Source organism: Phocoena phocoena, chromosome 8 (assembly GCF_963924675.1).
Source record: "Phocoena phocoena chromosome 8, mPhoPho1.1, whole genome shotgun sequence".
In the NCBI taxonomy this organism is placed as follows: domain Eukaryota; kingdom Metazoa; phylum Chordata; class Mammalia; order Artiodactyla; family Phocoenidae; genus Phocoena; species Phocoena phocoena.
Genome location: NC_089226.1, coordinates 75,327,099 through 75,340,209, shown reverse-complemented (window position 1 = coordinate 75,340,209; position 13,111 = coordinate 75,327,099).

Below are 13,111 nucleotides of genomic sequence, written 5' to 3'. Positions count from 1 at the left end.
TGCTTCAGATTTTCTACAATGAATTTTTATATATTTGATACAAAGAAAATTGCCGTTTAAAAAAGCACACTTACAAAACCCACAAGCTCACCAAAAGTCTTGCCAGTTTGGTTGGCCTACATAGTATCTTAGAAAGCGTTAAAAATGGGTATTCACCTTATAAATCATATTTATGGACTTTTCTTAAGGCATAGGATATGGCAATCTTAGATCCACTTTTCCACGTTCCATATCACTCTTTACCAACCTTAAACCAACCCTCCTTTGCCTTGTCTGGCTCCTATAGGTCATGCCTCCTATTGGCCCTTGTAACTACTCTGAGATCTAAGAAACCTGAAATTCTGCTACTCACATCTGCAGTATTCACTTATAGGCATGCAAAATGAACTTATTACTCTAGCTTACATAAATCTTGTTCAGCTGAGATAATCAAACACTTAGTGAATATCTACTATGAGGTAGGAGGTGAACTAGAGGATGTTGCTGCAGCAGTGATACACGAGGACCTCTGCCTTTGAGAGACTTAAGAACTAATGAAAGAAATATAAAGATGTACAAAGAGAATTTCAATTTAACTTGATAAGTGAATGTAATCAGAATACACAGGATGCTACACTATGCAAACACAGCAGAAGCCCAGGGTAGGAATTCAAAATAGGCTTCCTGGAGAACATGCTGGAATTGAATCTTGAATAATCATGAATAACCAAGTGAAAACAAGTGAAGAAACATTTTGCAACAAAGAGGCATTCACAATATATTATTGGACATATACAGTCATCCCAAGACAGGGGTGTAGTTCAGGAAAAAACAAATTAAATTTTGTGAGAATCTGGACCCATTAATGTTTTATTCCAATTGAACATGAAGTATCAGGATCAACAACAGAAGCTCAAGAGAAAAAGAGGTACAGACAGCTACAAAGTGCCCAGATGGGCTATGTGGGAAGGAGGGTGGGGTACTAAAACCTAGTAGCTTAAAACAGCAAGTATTTGTTATTTTTACACATTTTCTGAGGGTCAGGAATCTGAGAGCAGTTCAGCTGGGTGCTTCTGGCTGAGGGTCTCCCATGAGGTTGCAGTTTTTTTTGTTGTTGTTTTTTTTTGGGTTTTTTTTGCAGTACGCGGGCGTCTCACTGTTGTGGCCTCTCCCGTTGCGGAGCACAGGCTCCGGATGTGCAGGCTCAGCGGCCATGGCTCACCGGCCCAGCCGCTCTGCGGCATGTGGGATCTTCCCGGACCGGGGCACGAACCCATGTCCCCTGCATCAGCAGGCGGACTCTCAACCACTGCACCACCAGGGAAGCCCAAGGTTGCGGTTTTTATATTGTCTGGGGCTGCAGTCCTCTGAAGGTTCTCTGAGGAGGATCTAATGTCCTACTCACTCACAGGGCCATTGGCAGGTTTAGTTCCTTGCTTCCTGTTGGCCTGAATCTTCAGTTCCTCACCATGTGGGAAGTTTCCATACAGGCTGTCTGAGTGTTCTCACAATATGACAGCTGGCTTCTCCCAGAGTGAGTGATCCAAGAGAGAGAGAACACACATGCCCCAAATGAAAGCCACAGTCTTTATAACCCAATTTCGGAAGTGATATGCCATAACTTCCACTGTGTCTTATCAGTCACACAGACCAACTTTGGTACAATGCAAAAGGGGACACAGAGAGTAAATAGCAGGACTTGGAAGATATGGGGGACTGTTTTGGAGGCTGGCTACCACAGTGGGTTTTCTAGACCTGTTCAGTGCAGTGTTGGGGACTAAAGCCTAACTAGGCTACAATGAATAGAGAATGAGAGATGAAGAAGTCGAGACAGATAGTATGGCTGTGTCTCATTATGTTCTACAGAAGAAGGGAGCAGGATAATGGGACAGTAGCTGAAGGAAGACATGGAATCAAAAGAGATTCATTCTGTTTTCCTCTTTCTCTAGCATCCTCGTTGTGATTGATCCAGCAAAGCAAGTTTTGGAGGTTTGAAGTTAGAGGGATGAAATACATGTTTCAAGGGTACTGAATTAGTTGTCAGCAGAGGTGTCTTCTAGTTCTTGGTCTGCACTAGCTAACTGACCTTAGGCAAATTACTTGACTTCTTGGAACTCAGTTAAATTGATAAAATGTAAATGATAATGTACCTACTTCAAATGCCCTTCTATGGCTCAATTGCTATTATGCATGTGAAAGTGCTTTATGGACAGGAAAGAGTTCCCCCAATGTGAGGGAAACCAACAGCTCTTCATCCATGCATTTTTACCAGTACTCATTTCCCTAAGAGAAATTTGGCTTTGTCCACAGGCACTCCCTCTGCACAGAAGAGCTGAGTTTTGATCATCCAGTTTTAAATGAAAACAGCTGGAGCACATGGGTCTTTGTTCATCTTGCAGTATAACTAGATATGCTCCCAGTACGTTTTGAAGAGTGAAATATCAGACCCACCATGACTCAATTACCAAAACGTGGCTAAAAAGTACTACTTATGGACAGTGACCAAAGGCTTTGCAGTTCATTCATTCTTCTCAGTGATTTCTGGAAACATATTAGACTCATTTGAGAAACTTTGAAAAAACACCTTTCTGTGGGATTCACCTTCAGAAGTTATAATTTAATTTATCTGGGATGGCACATGTTCATCAACATTTTTAAAAATCACCTCACGTTTCTAATGTGCAGTCAGGGCAAGAACTACTGGTCTAAATTATGTATTATCTACCTCTTTTTTGAGCTGGATCCGTAGAATCTCGTTCTTTTGCTGCATCATGTCACTCAACCTCAAATTCTGTCTGGTAAATTATAAGTGGTTTAAAGTGTTTATAATTGGAACGATGGCTGCCAGCCTACACTGAGAGGCATTATGTGAAACAATACTTTGAAATGTATTCTATATTTAGAATAAAGGCTTCACTCATTATGTTACAGGGTACCCTTTCTTTAAAAAATATGGGAGAAAATGTGTTATTTTATACCAGGTAATACTCTTTTCTGAAGTAACTGGTTTATTTTCCATCTTTTGGCCCCTCTGAACCGCATAAACAGTAATGTTTCTCTATGCCCATTGATTGCTAGAAAGGTTGAACACAATTGTGCTCTCTACCTAATCAAAGGTAAGAAGAAAACTATTACTGTATTAAACTCAGTTTTGATTCTACCTTAATTTTTTACCCTCCATTTTCTTCTGCCTTAATTGTCTTTATTTAAAGTTCCTACATCTAACATGTATGTTATTTTAACTATCTTAAATCCTTTTGAGAACAAAGTGGGCTTTGTTCAAACCAACTGATAAACTAAAAATAATCTAAATAGAGTGTTCTATTGTTTGCGTTATAAGGTAAAATATCTGATTCGAGGCTGCTTTTCATATAAACAAGAGGATCTATCCTCCAATTTCAGAAGTTTGGAAAGTTTAAGTGTTTCTAAATTCTTGTCTCTATTCACTTTGAAAACACAAGTACACTGGCTTTGCAGAACAAACAGAAAACATGTGACTCAAAGATTACCTACTAGAGATCATCAAACCTCCTTACCCTTGTCTTTCTTTCCTCTGCCTTTCCCATGAAAGTTTTTCTTTTGCTAATGTCTTACATGTTCAATAGGACAGAATATTGTAAGCAAGAAATAAGCCTAATAGAGATACAAATCTCTTCTATTTTATAACTACTTAATATATCTGTTGTCTTTCCCCCCCACCCGCCCCCCCAGGGGAGTTTTTTCTCAGAAGTGAATTTTTAAATCTAATCCTAATCCAATTCAATCAGACTATATGGAAGGAAGACCTTGGGTTACATCTGTTCCATATTAATATAAAGATATATCTGGCCCATCATCAGATTACCAAGCAAAGTAGCCAATGTGGAGACCATTGGGTTGTTTTTAGATAATTTAATGATAAAGCATAGCAAGTATGTATGTGTATGGTGGTGAGGAGTGCCTGGTGGAGGGTTAAATGAGCATTTTCAATATCTTTATCAGTATTTTAATAATGTACTTGAAATGACCTACACTCCTAATGTAAAGAAAATGACATTGTAATCCAGGAAGTTACGTAACATACTTCTGAGGTATGCTGAATTGAACCTAGGAGTTTGGGGAAGAGCAAATCACAGCCTTATGTCCTAGATATATTCCAGAATTAAGAAAAAATAAATCTCTCCCTGAACATCATTCTGGCTTTTTGGCAGAACAGAAGGCTGCCTGGCTGAGCATTTGGGTTTTGTGAATGAACAGGGAATCTCTTACCATGTATCATCTAACTAGAACCTACCAAGAAATCCATGCTTTCCTTTTCTAGTTGCTAACCTTTCCTTGTTTCTCTCTGTTTTTGTTGCTCCCAGCTTTCCCCAGCTGTGTCAATTGCAGAATTCCAGGTGCTTTCTACCACTGTGATGTCTGGTGTGTGATGAACATCTAGAAGGGCTGCCAGGGGCTTCCAGGGAATGTTGGGTCTTCCAGAGGGTGTCAGGAGCTGCCAGAACCAAGGAGATACTCTAAATTAAAATTTCATCCTCTCTCTTGTTAATACTGATCCAGTACTGGACAAATTTGTGTTCATATTAATATTAAGAGAGCATCCACAAATTCATCTACTTTTTTAATACATATCTGTCCTGTTATGAAAGGGGTACTTAATTCCAAGTGTTTTTTGGTAACAGTTCACCATTTTAAAGCCCACTTTCAACTTTGCCTATCCAAATACCTAACTTTTCCATACTTTTTAATGTGTTATTATTACTTCTGACTTTTCAACTTACTTTTGAGATTGTACAATTATTATAGAATTCTAACCAACACTAATTCTACATATTTACATGTTCAGCAAGTATTCCTAATGGGCACAATTCTGTTTTGGGAGAATGACCAGAGCAAATACCAGGAGACATGTTAAGTTGATAAACATCTGATAGGCGTTGTTGATTTCATGGTGCTATTTACTGATCCCCTGCCCCCACCAAAGGATGTTTCTATTTACAAAAACGGAAATACATAAAGTAAAGGAACATTTATCTGAAACTAAGTAGCTGTTTCAATTATTTAAACAATGATTAACGATTGTATGTTCTTGTCTGCATTACTTATCTGTAACCCATTTGAAAGACGATGATATTTTTCTCAGTTAATTTGAGTGATGTTCAAGTATAAAGGTGCTGGCCATCTTTTCCAGATACACACGGCAGTTGTCTGGTCAGGGAAGGACTTTCCAATAAGGTGACCTTAGAGTTACATCCTGAATAATGAGAAGAAGCCAGCTATACAAAGATCAGGTAGAGAGCATTACAGCTGGAGGGAACCACTATGGCATAGGCCCTTAGGTGAGGTAAAGCTTCCTCCCCTTATAGTAAGAAGGAAGACTAAAGGTTTGTAAGGAAGAGGGAAACAGGTAGGAGACAATGTTGGAAAGGGAACAGATACGGTGGAGATGTAAAGGCCATGGGATGAAGTTTGGATTTTATTCTAAGAGCCAAGGAAAGCAATAGGCAGGTAAAATTTTCTATTGAAGAAACCCCCAAAATAAACTCTGTCATTTAGGTTCCCATCAGGAGGCAGAACTACTCGGTAGGCATATCATTACCATTTAGTGCAGGTGATAATTTAATTAATTGTGATGCCGCTGCATGCCATGCATTACTAGCATCCTATTTCCTGTTGGCAAGGTGCTTAACTCTGAATTCAAACTCAAGGACACTTCTGAACCAGTTCACAACCTTGTTTTGGGTGGTCTGTGGTTTTTTGCTACCAATTTCTATAACGGTGAGAGGGGATAGAAATCACATAGCAATTTTAATGGAAAGAATTTACTTAAGGGATGGTTAACTAGAATTCAGCTAACTAGGTGACTGAAAGGGTAAAAACAAAAAGAGAGAGAATTCTAAGATAATAACTGCAGGAAACAGCTACTCTGATTGGACTGTGCAACAAAGGCAAGAGGTAGGACTTACTAAAGCCTGAGGGAGGGGTTACTTGGAGCTGAAACTCAGAACTATTGCCTGGCATGTGCTGGTAGCTCTGGGGTCCTGTGAGGCTGGGATCCAGACCTCTGAGGATGGAAGACCAGATAGCTGCTATCGATATCTTTGACAGTGCTCGATGAGGTTATTTCTGTGAATGTTGGAAAGACTGAAAACCAGATTCAGCTGCTCCTATGGAAGCAACTGCTACCTCAAGGATGAAGAAGCATTGAAGGGGTGACAATCACAAGAACGGGAAACAGAAAGGAAGGAGCAAGTTTATCCTTTCAAAAAGGTAGTTTGTACACTCAAAGTCCCACCATCGTAAAGCAGAGCATAGAGGTGCTGAAAGATGGAAACTCATTGACTGCCTCAGGAATGTAATGCAGGACAAATCAGTGCAGCAGGTGAGAGCTATTCAGTAGTCCTCCACTCTCTAAGCGGAGCACCTAGACATCTCACCTCAAGCTAATTAACTACTCTCCTTTTTTTTTTTTTTTTTTTTTTTTTTTGTGGTATGCGGGCCTCTCACTGCTGTGGCCTCTCCCGTTGCGGAGCACAGGCTCCGGATGCGCAGGCTCAGCGGCCATGGCTCACGGGCCCAGCCGCTCTGCGGCATGTGGGATCTTCCCGGACCGGGGCACGAACCCAGGCCCCCTGCATCGGCAGGCGGACTCTCAACCACTGCGCCACCAGGGAAGCCCCTAACCACTCTCCTTTTGAAACCTCCCAAAGAGGCTTCAGAATTCCAGACTAACTAACCCATACAATTCATGTGACTCTCGAAGGCAAATGTGCTTATTATGCTTAGCTTTCTCCCAGTTCTATGGAACCCAGACAAAGAAGGTCTGGGTGATAGCAGGCCTCAGAACGGACCCTTGGATGGAAAAACGACCTTTCTCCCTCTCACAGCTCTCATTCTCCCTGATCGTCAGCTTATTAGATTAGAGCCGTTGCACTGACTGCTAATCAGAAAACACTTGATTTAGTCTCAGGCGGTCTTCTTAGGTAATCAGCTCAGGTACCTAACACCTGACTCCTCTTTATATTCCGAGAAGATGTGATAATCCACTTCACCTTTCAGGAGGCCTGGGGGGCTTCTGGGAATTTCAGTTATGACCAAAGCTAATTTTCATGCTTATAGGTGCATATTTAATGGTCGGCACAGCCTGCTCTGTCTTTGGTCTACATTCAATACCATCACATGTGGATGTAGCTACAGAGTCCTTGCTGTTCTGAGCTTTTATCTTGAGTCCAGAGACTCAGGTACAAAAGTGTCCTTAAGAAACTTGTCAGAGGTTCCTGGGGTGTTACTGAGCACAAGCCAATTACCAGTTCAAAATGCTGATCTGTCCATGTACAGCTCTCTAGAAGGAAAGCAGGAAAACAAGGAAGCAAAGAGATATTCACCCCTACTCTTTATCAGAATATATTAAAAAAAAAAAAAAAGAAACTCTCAAGTGGGCAGTGTTTTCTGAAAGAAAAGCATAAATAAGACTATACCTAAAATTATCCCGAAAAGAATACTGGATCCAGGAATCGAAGTCTAATTAGACAAAAAAATCCATACACTTCCCATCACATCCTGCCACCTACTACCCTACACCGTGTAGTGAGTATTGGGAGCAACTTGTTGTTGCTTAACAACTTGTTAAGAGACATCATACGTACTGGATACTTGTCTGGGTGTTATTTCAGATCTTTAGGGGAAAAACAGTCCGGGTAAAAATGCTTGATTGTCTGTGATGAGGCAATATCCCATGCATTTCCCTTTTCTTATTTTTTTAACCATAACAAAGATTGTAGTATAAATGACTTTCTTCTGTGAGTTCTCTAAAGCTGAGATGTTGCTAAATTCTTAACTTGGAGGAGGCAAGTTTGCATTCCAAATGCTGGCATGGGCTGCGGTTAGAGAAACACTGGACTTGCAATGTCACTTGCAAGGATGCACTAGTTTTAGTGGATTTTTCATGCTCCTCACAGGTAAAGTCTATATTCAGTTTGCAAGCTTCCTCTCAGCTCTGCACCAATAAGGAAGCCTGTGATTTTATCTAACAGGGTAGGCAAAAGGTCATCACGCCACAGATTAGAAACACAGCTTTCTTAAAGGAAAGGGAAACTCAGAGATAACCACGCTGAAATCTCCTTCTGCGCACATGCTGGGGTATAACGTGGAGACAGCAGTGTGCGCTTAGAGAATTTGCAGAGATAGCCCAGCTCAAAGCTTTCATCAGGATGGGGGTGGGGTTAGACTGAGTTGGGGTAGACTAGGTGGGCATAACAACAAGCTTACCTTTTCAATGTTTTCAAAAGGAAACCACCAAAAGTGAGGTGATCGGTGATAATAAGGCCTCATGTTGGTTTGTAGATTATATTTTGCACGCATTTTCCTTGTGTCTTCTTCAAAACCCCCCTGGATAATAGAGATTATTAGAGTTAGAGGCTTAATTCTAGAAAAGAAGGGCCCAAACTGCTCTCAAAGGTAGTGTGGGATGGTGGGATAACTGGAAGAGAGCAGGCCCAGGAAACACAGTCTCAACAAAAATCATGTATATATAAAAATATGCATATATATGAAAAAAAATGTGTATTTGTATTATCTTCACAAAAATCCCAGAAGTAGTCAGAGAAGAAAGTATTATCCTCATTTAGAGATTTAAAAAACTGAAATTCACAGGTTATGACTAGCGCAGAGATTAAACAGCAAAGCTAAACTGTTGTCCAGAAACCCTGGATCATGCTTTTTCCTTTATTAAGCTTCCTGAAGGTAAAACCATTCATCGTCATCAGCGACATCATTACACCAATAGCCACAAGGTACCAAGAGCTCACAGGCAAAGCATTATTAAATACCCTTTCTATACAGCCTCATTTAATCTTCACTACAACCATACATAAGGTTGCTTGGTTACAAAGGCACATAAACACCTCAGTAAAAATGGGTTGAATGTGACAATGTGGAGCTGGAAGCAGAAAGCCCTTGAAGTAAATAACCCTATCCATGAAGACGGCCGTAGAATGATGCTAAGAAACAGTTTGGCATCAGGTACACCTGGGTTTGGGTCACAGCTCAGGCATTTACTAAGTGTATAAAAACCTGGGCAAATTGTTTCACCAGCTTGATCTTTCTTTTCCTTCTCTGTAAATTGGGAAATTGTATTGTGTTACTTTGTTTTGTATATACTTGGCTCAAGGTAAGATCTGTATTTCCTAAGATCCTCTTCACAGTGTGGTTCCTGGTTAGAGTTGGTCAAAAGAGGAACTTACTTGGGATTAGGTAGGTGAAGTGAAGCAGAGGTCATTCCTTTCAGAAGATCATCATGGTCCGACGTGGTGATGGATGCGTGTGGAAATGCCCGGCAGTGTCAGTGTGCCCTCTCAATCCTGCATTCCCCAGCTAACTCACTTTACTAGTTGCTGGCTTTGATGAACAACAGTGGTAGCAGGCCTACAACCAAGTGCTTGGCTGTGGACTCACAAAAGCAAGAGCTACACAGAGGCAGCAGTTTCCCAGAGAGCAACACCTGTGCAGCTCTACTTTAGTGGCCAGATGTGCTTGGCTTCTTACATTTATCTGCAAGCTCTGACTTTTCCGCCTGTACCAGTGCTTCAGGTTAACTAGTTAGCAATGGCTTCTCTAACCCTTTCTGACCCCCTCCTAACCCTCTCTTCCAGACTTTTATTGTCGCACCTCCTCCCATATTTGTGTGAGGTCTAATTCATATAACAAATGCCTATTCCTCAAATTTACAAGGATTCTGTTTTCCTTGGTCTTGACTAACTGAAATATCTCTATGTTTGTAATCTTGTAATGATTGAATAGGCTTACTTACATATAACAAAACTTGGCATAAAGTAATGGCACAATTAGATGTTACCTGCGATTATTACCATCTAAGTGTTGTATGAACATCAGCTCATAGCGTTTTTCTTCCTGTTTGTGCTTCTTCTCTATTACTTTCACTCTGTCAGTGGTTTCCTTTGTAATTTCACCTTGCACATGGTCTTTTATGGATGCCTTGAGCAAAATCTACTTCAGGAAAAATTCAGCTCCAGCAAACAAATGATGTTTTTGTCCCTGAGTGTAGCAGTTGAAATTCTTAAGAGAGCCATTTGATTGCTCATGTGATTAGACCCAGTCAACAAACTCATGGATTACCTGCTTGTGTTGGTCCTCTAAACTAGCGTAAAGGTAGGCAGATCCTGGTATTTGGACATAATCCACTTGAATACAAAGTCTAGTATACAATAGCCATTCAATTTTCTTAGAGAGCAGGCAAGTAATATAAAGTAACTATGCTCCAGGAGAGTCTATGCAAAACAATGGGAAAAGAGAAGCTAAATTGAAGATGTGGCTTGCTGAGAAAATTGTACTTAGCTAGACTATCTTGTAGAGCTGATAAACTTGTATTTTCTCATATTTCTTATTAAGGTAAAATTTGTATGCAGTGAAATGTACAGATCTTCAGGGTATAGCTTGGTGAACTTTGACAATTGCACACATCAAGGTTCAGCAGTATGCTAGAACCAGATTACAAGGACTGATCATTAAATATATAAAAATTCTTCAAGTCATCTATTCAACCATTCGTAGGAGTATTAATACCAAAAGAAAAATCTACAAATACTACAAATTGGGGTTTTTTTTGTTGCTGAGAGTCAGGTTGTCAGCACATTCCTGTAAAATCTAGATCTTACCAAGGTATCAAATAATACCTTCATGCCAGGAAGATCCTCTTGTTCCCACCCGCTCTATTCCAACCCTTCAGTTTCTTTCTTTTTTTGGGGGGTGGGGAAGGGTAGAGAACCGATATAAAGAATCTATTGATTATTACATGTGATAATGGGAAATATTAGGGAATGGGAAAATGGGAAAATTTTAGTACTGGCTTTTTTTTTCCAAATAAATAAATTTATTTATTTATTTATATTTTTTGCTGCATTAGATCTTCGTTGCTGCGTGCGGGCTTTCTCTCGCTGCAGCGAGTGGAGGATACTCTTCATTGCAGTGCGCAGGCTTCTCATTGCAGTGGCTTCTCTTGTTGCAGAGCACAGGCTCTAGGCGCACGGCTTCAGTAGTTGTGGCACACGGGCTCAATAGTTGCGGCTCGTGAGCTCTAGGGCACAGGCTCAGTAGTTGTGGCTCACGGGCTTAGTTGTTCTGCGGCATGTGGGATCTTCCCAGACCAGGGCTCAAACCCATGTCTCCTTGAGAGCATAAAAGGTGCAGGAATCTCCCATGCATTTGTGAGTTGTAAGCTGCCTAAAGCTACGTCAGAAGATGTCCAAGTGCCATAAAACCTCCAAACTCTGGAACTCCACACTCCAGAGGCCCTCCTTTCCACGTGCTGCCTCTCCCCTTCTGTTCAGGTTCTCCAACCCTCCAGTTTCAGCTAGTGTACTGACTTTCTTCCCTTACATTATTAGTTTGACCTCTTCTAGAACTTCATATAAATGTAATAATACAGTAAGTACTTTTCTGTGTTTGGCTTATTTAGCTCAATATAAGGTTTTTGAGATTCATCCATGCTATTCCAAATAACAGTAGTACCTTTCTTTCTATTGCTATGTAGCATTTAATTTTTATAAATACACCAAATTTTTTTTTTTTTTTTTTTGCGGTACGTGGGCCTCTCACTGTTGTGGCCTCTCCCATTGTGGAACACAGGCTCCGGACTCACAGGCTCAGCGGCCATGGCTCACGGGTCCAGCCACTCTGCAGCATGTGGGATCTTCCCAGACCGGGGCATGAACCCGTGCCCCCTGCATCAGCAGGTGGGCTCTCTAGGCGCATGGCTTCAGTAGTTGTGGCACGCGGGCTCAATAGTTACGGCTCGTGGGCTCTAGGGCACAGGCTCAGTAGTTGTGGCTCACGGGCTTAGTTGCTCCGCGGCATGTGGGATCTTCCCGGACCAGGGCTCAAACCCATGTCTTCTGCAATGGCAGGCGGATTCTTAACCACTGCGCCACCAAGGAAGCCCCCATTTTTTATTTTGATAAATTTTATCTAATTTTTCTTTTATGAAAAGTCCTGTCTATGTATCTGGGTCCTGATTATAAAATCTTTTTTCTCCTATGTTCTCTTCCTGAAGGTTAATATTTTTAATTTTTGTGTTTATGTCTATCCTCTTTTTCAATTAATTTTTATATGTGGTCTAGGAGGTATGAGTCAAGTTTCCCTTTTTGAAAACATAGCCAATTGTTCTAGTACTACTTTGTGAAAAGACCTTCCTTTCCCCATTGATGTGCTTTGTGGCCTTGATCAAAAATCAATTGACCAGGGCTTCCCTGGTGGCGCAGTGGTTGAGAGTCCGCCTGCCGATGCAGGGGACACGGGTTCATGCCCCGGTCCGGGAAGATCCCACATGCCGCGGAGCGGCTGCGCCCGTGAGCCATGGCCGCTGAGCCTGCGCGTCCAGAGCCTGTGCTCAGCAACGGGAGAGGCCACAACAGTGAGAGGCCCGCGTACCGAAAAAAATTAAAAAAAAAAAAAAAAAAAAATCAATTGACCATGTAAGTATGGGTCTACTTCTGGACTGTCTATTCTGTTGCATGACTCTATTTGTCAATTTGTATGCAACTACTACCCAATCTTAATTACCATATATTTATATAAATACTACAAATAAGGTAGTCCTTCAACTTCGATCATTTTGTTTAAGATTATTTTGGCTAGACTAGGAGCTTTGCATTTCCAAATAAATTTTATTTAAATTTTTTTTTATTGAAGTACAATGTTGTGTTAGTTTCAGGTATACAGCAAAATGATGCAGTTTATATATATACATATATTCTTTCTCAGATTCTTTTCCCTTCTTGGTTATTACAAAATTTTGAGTATAGTTCCCTGTCCTATACAATAGGTCATTGTTGGTTATCTGTTTTATATATAGTAGTGTGTATATGTTAATCCCAAACTTCTAATTTTTCCCTCCCCCCCTTTCCCCTTTGGTAACTATAGTTTGTTTTCTATGTCTGTGGGTCTATTTCTGTTTTGTATATAAATTTATTAGTATCATATTTTTAGATTACACATAAAGGCAATATCATATGATATTTTAGATATAAGCTTGCCAATTTTACAATAAGTAAAATCTGCAGATATTTTGATTGGGTTTATGTAGAATCTATAGGTCATTTGGGAGAAACCTGTCATCTTAAAAATACTGAGACTCACA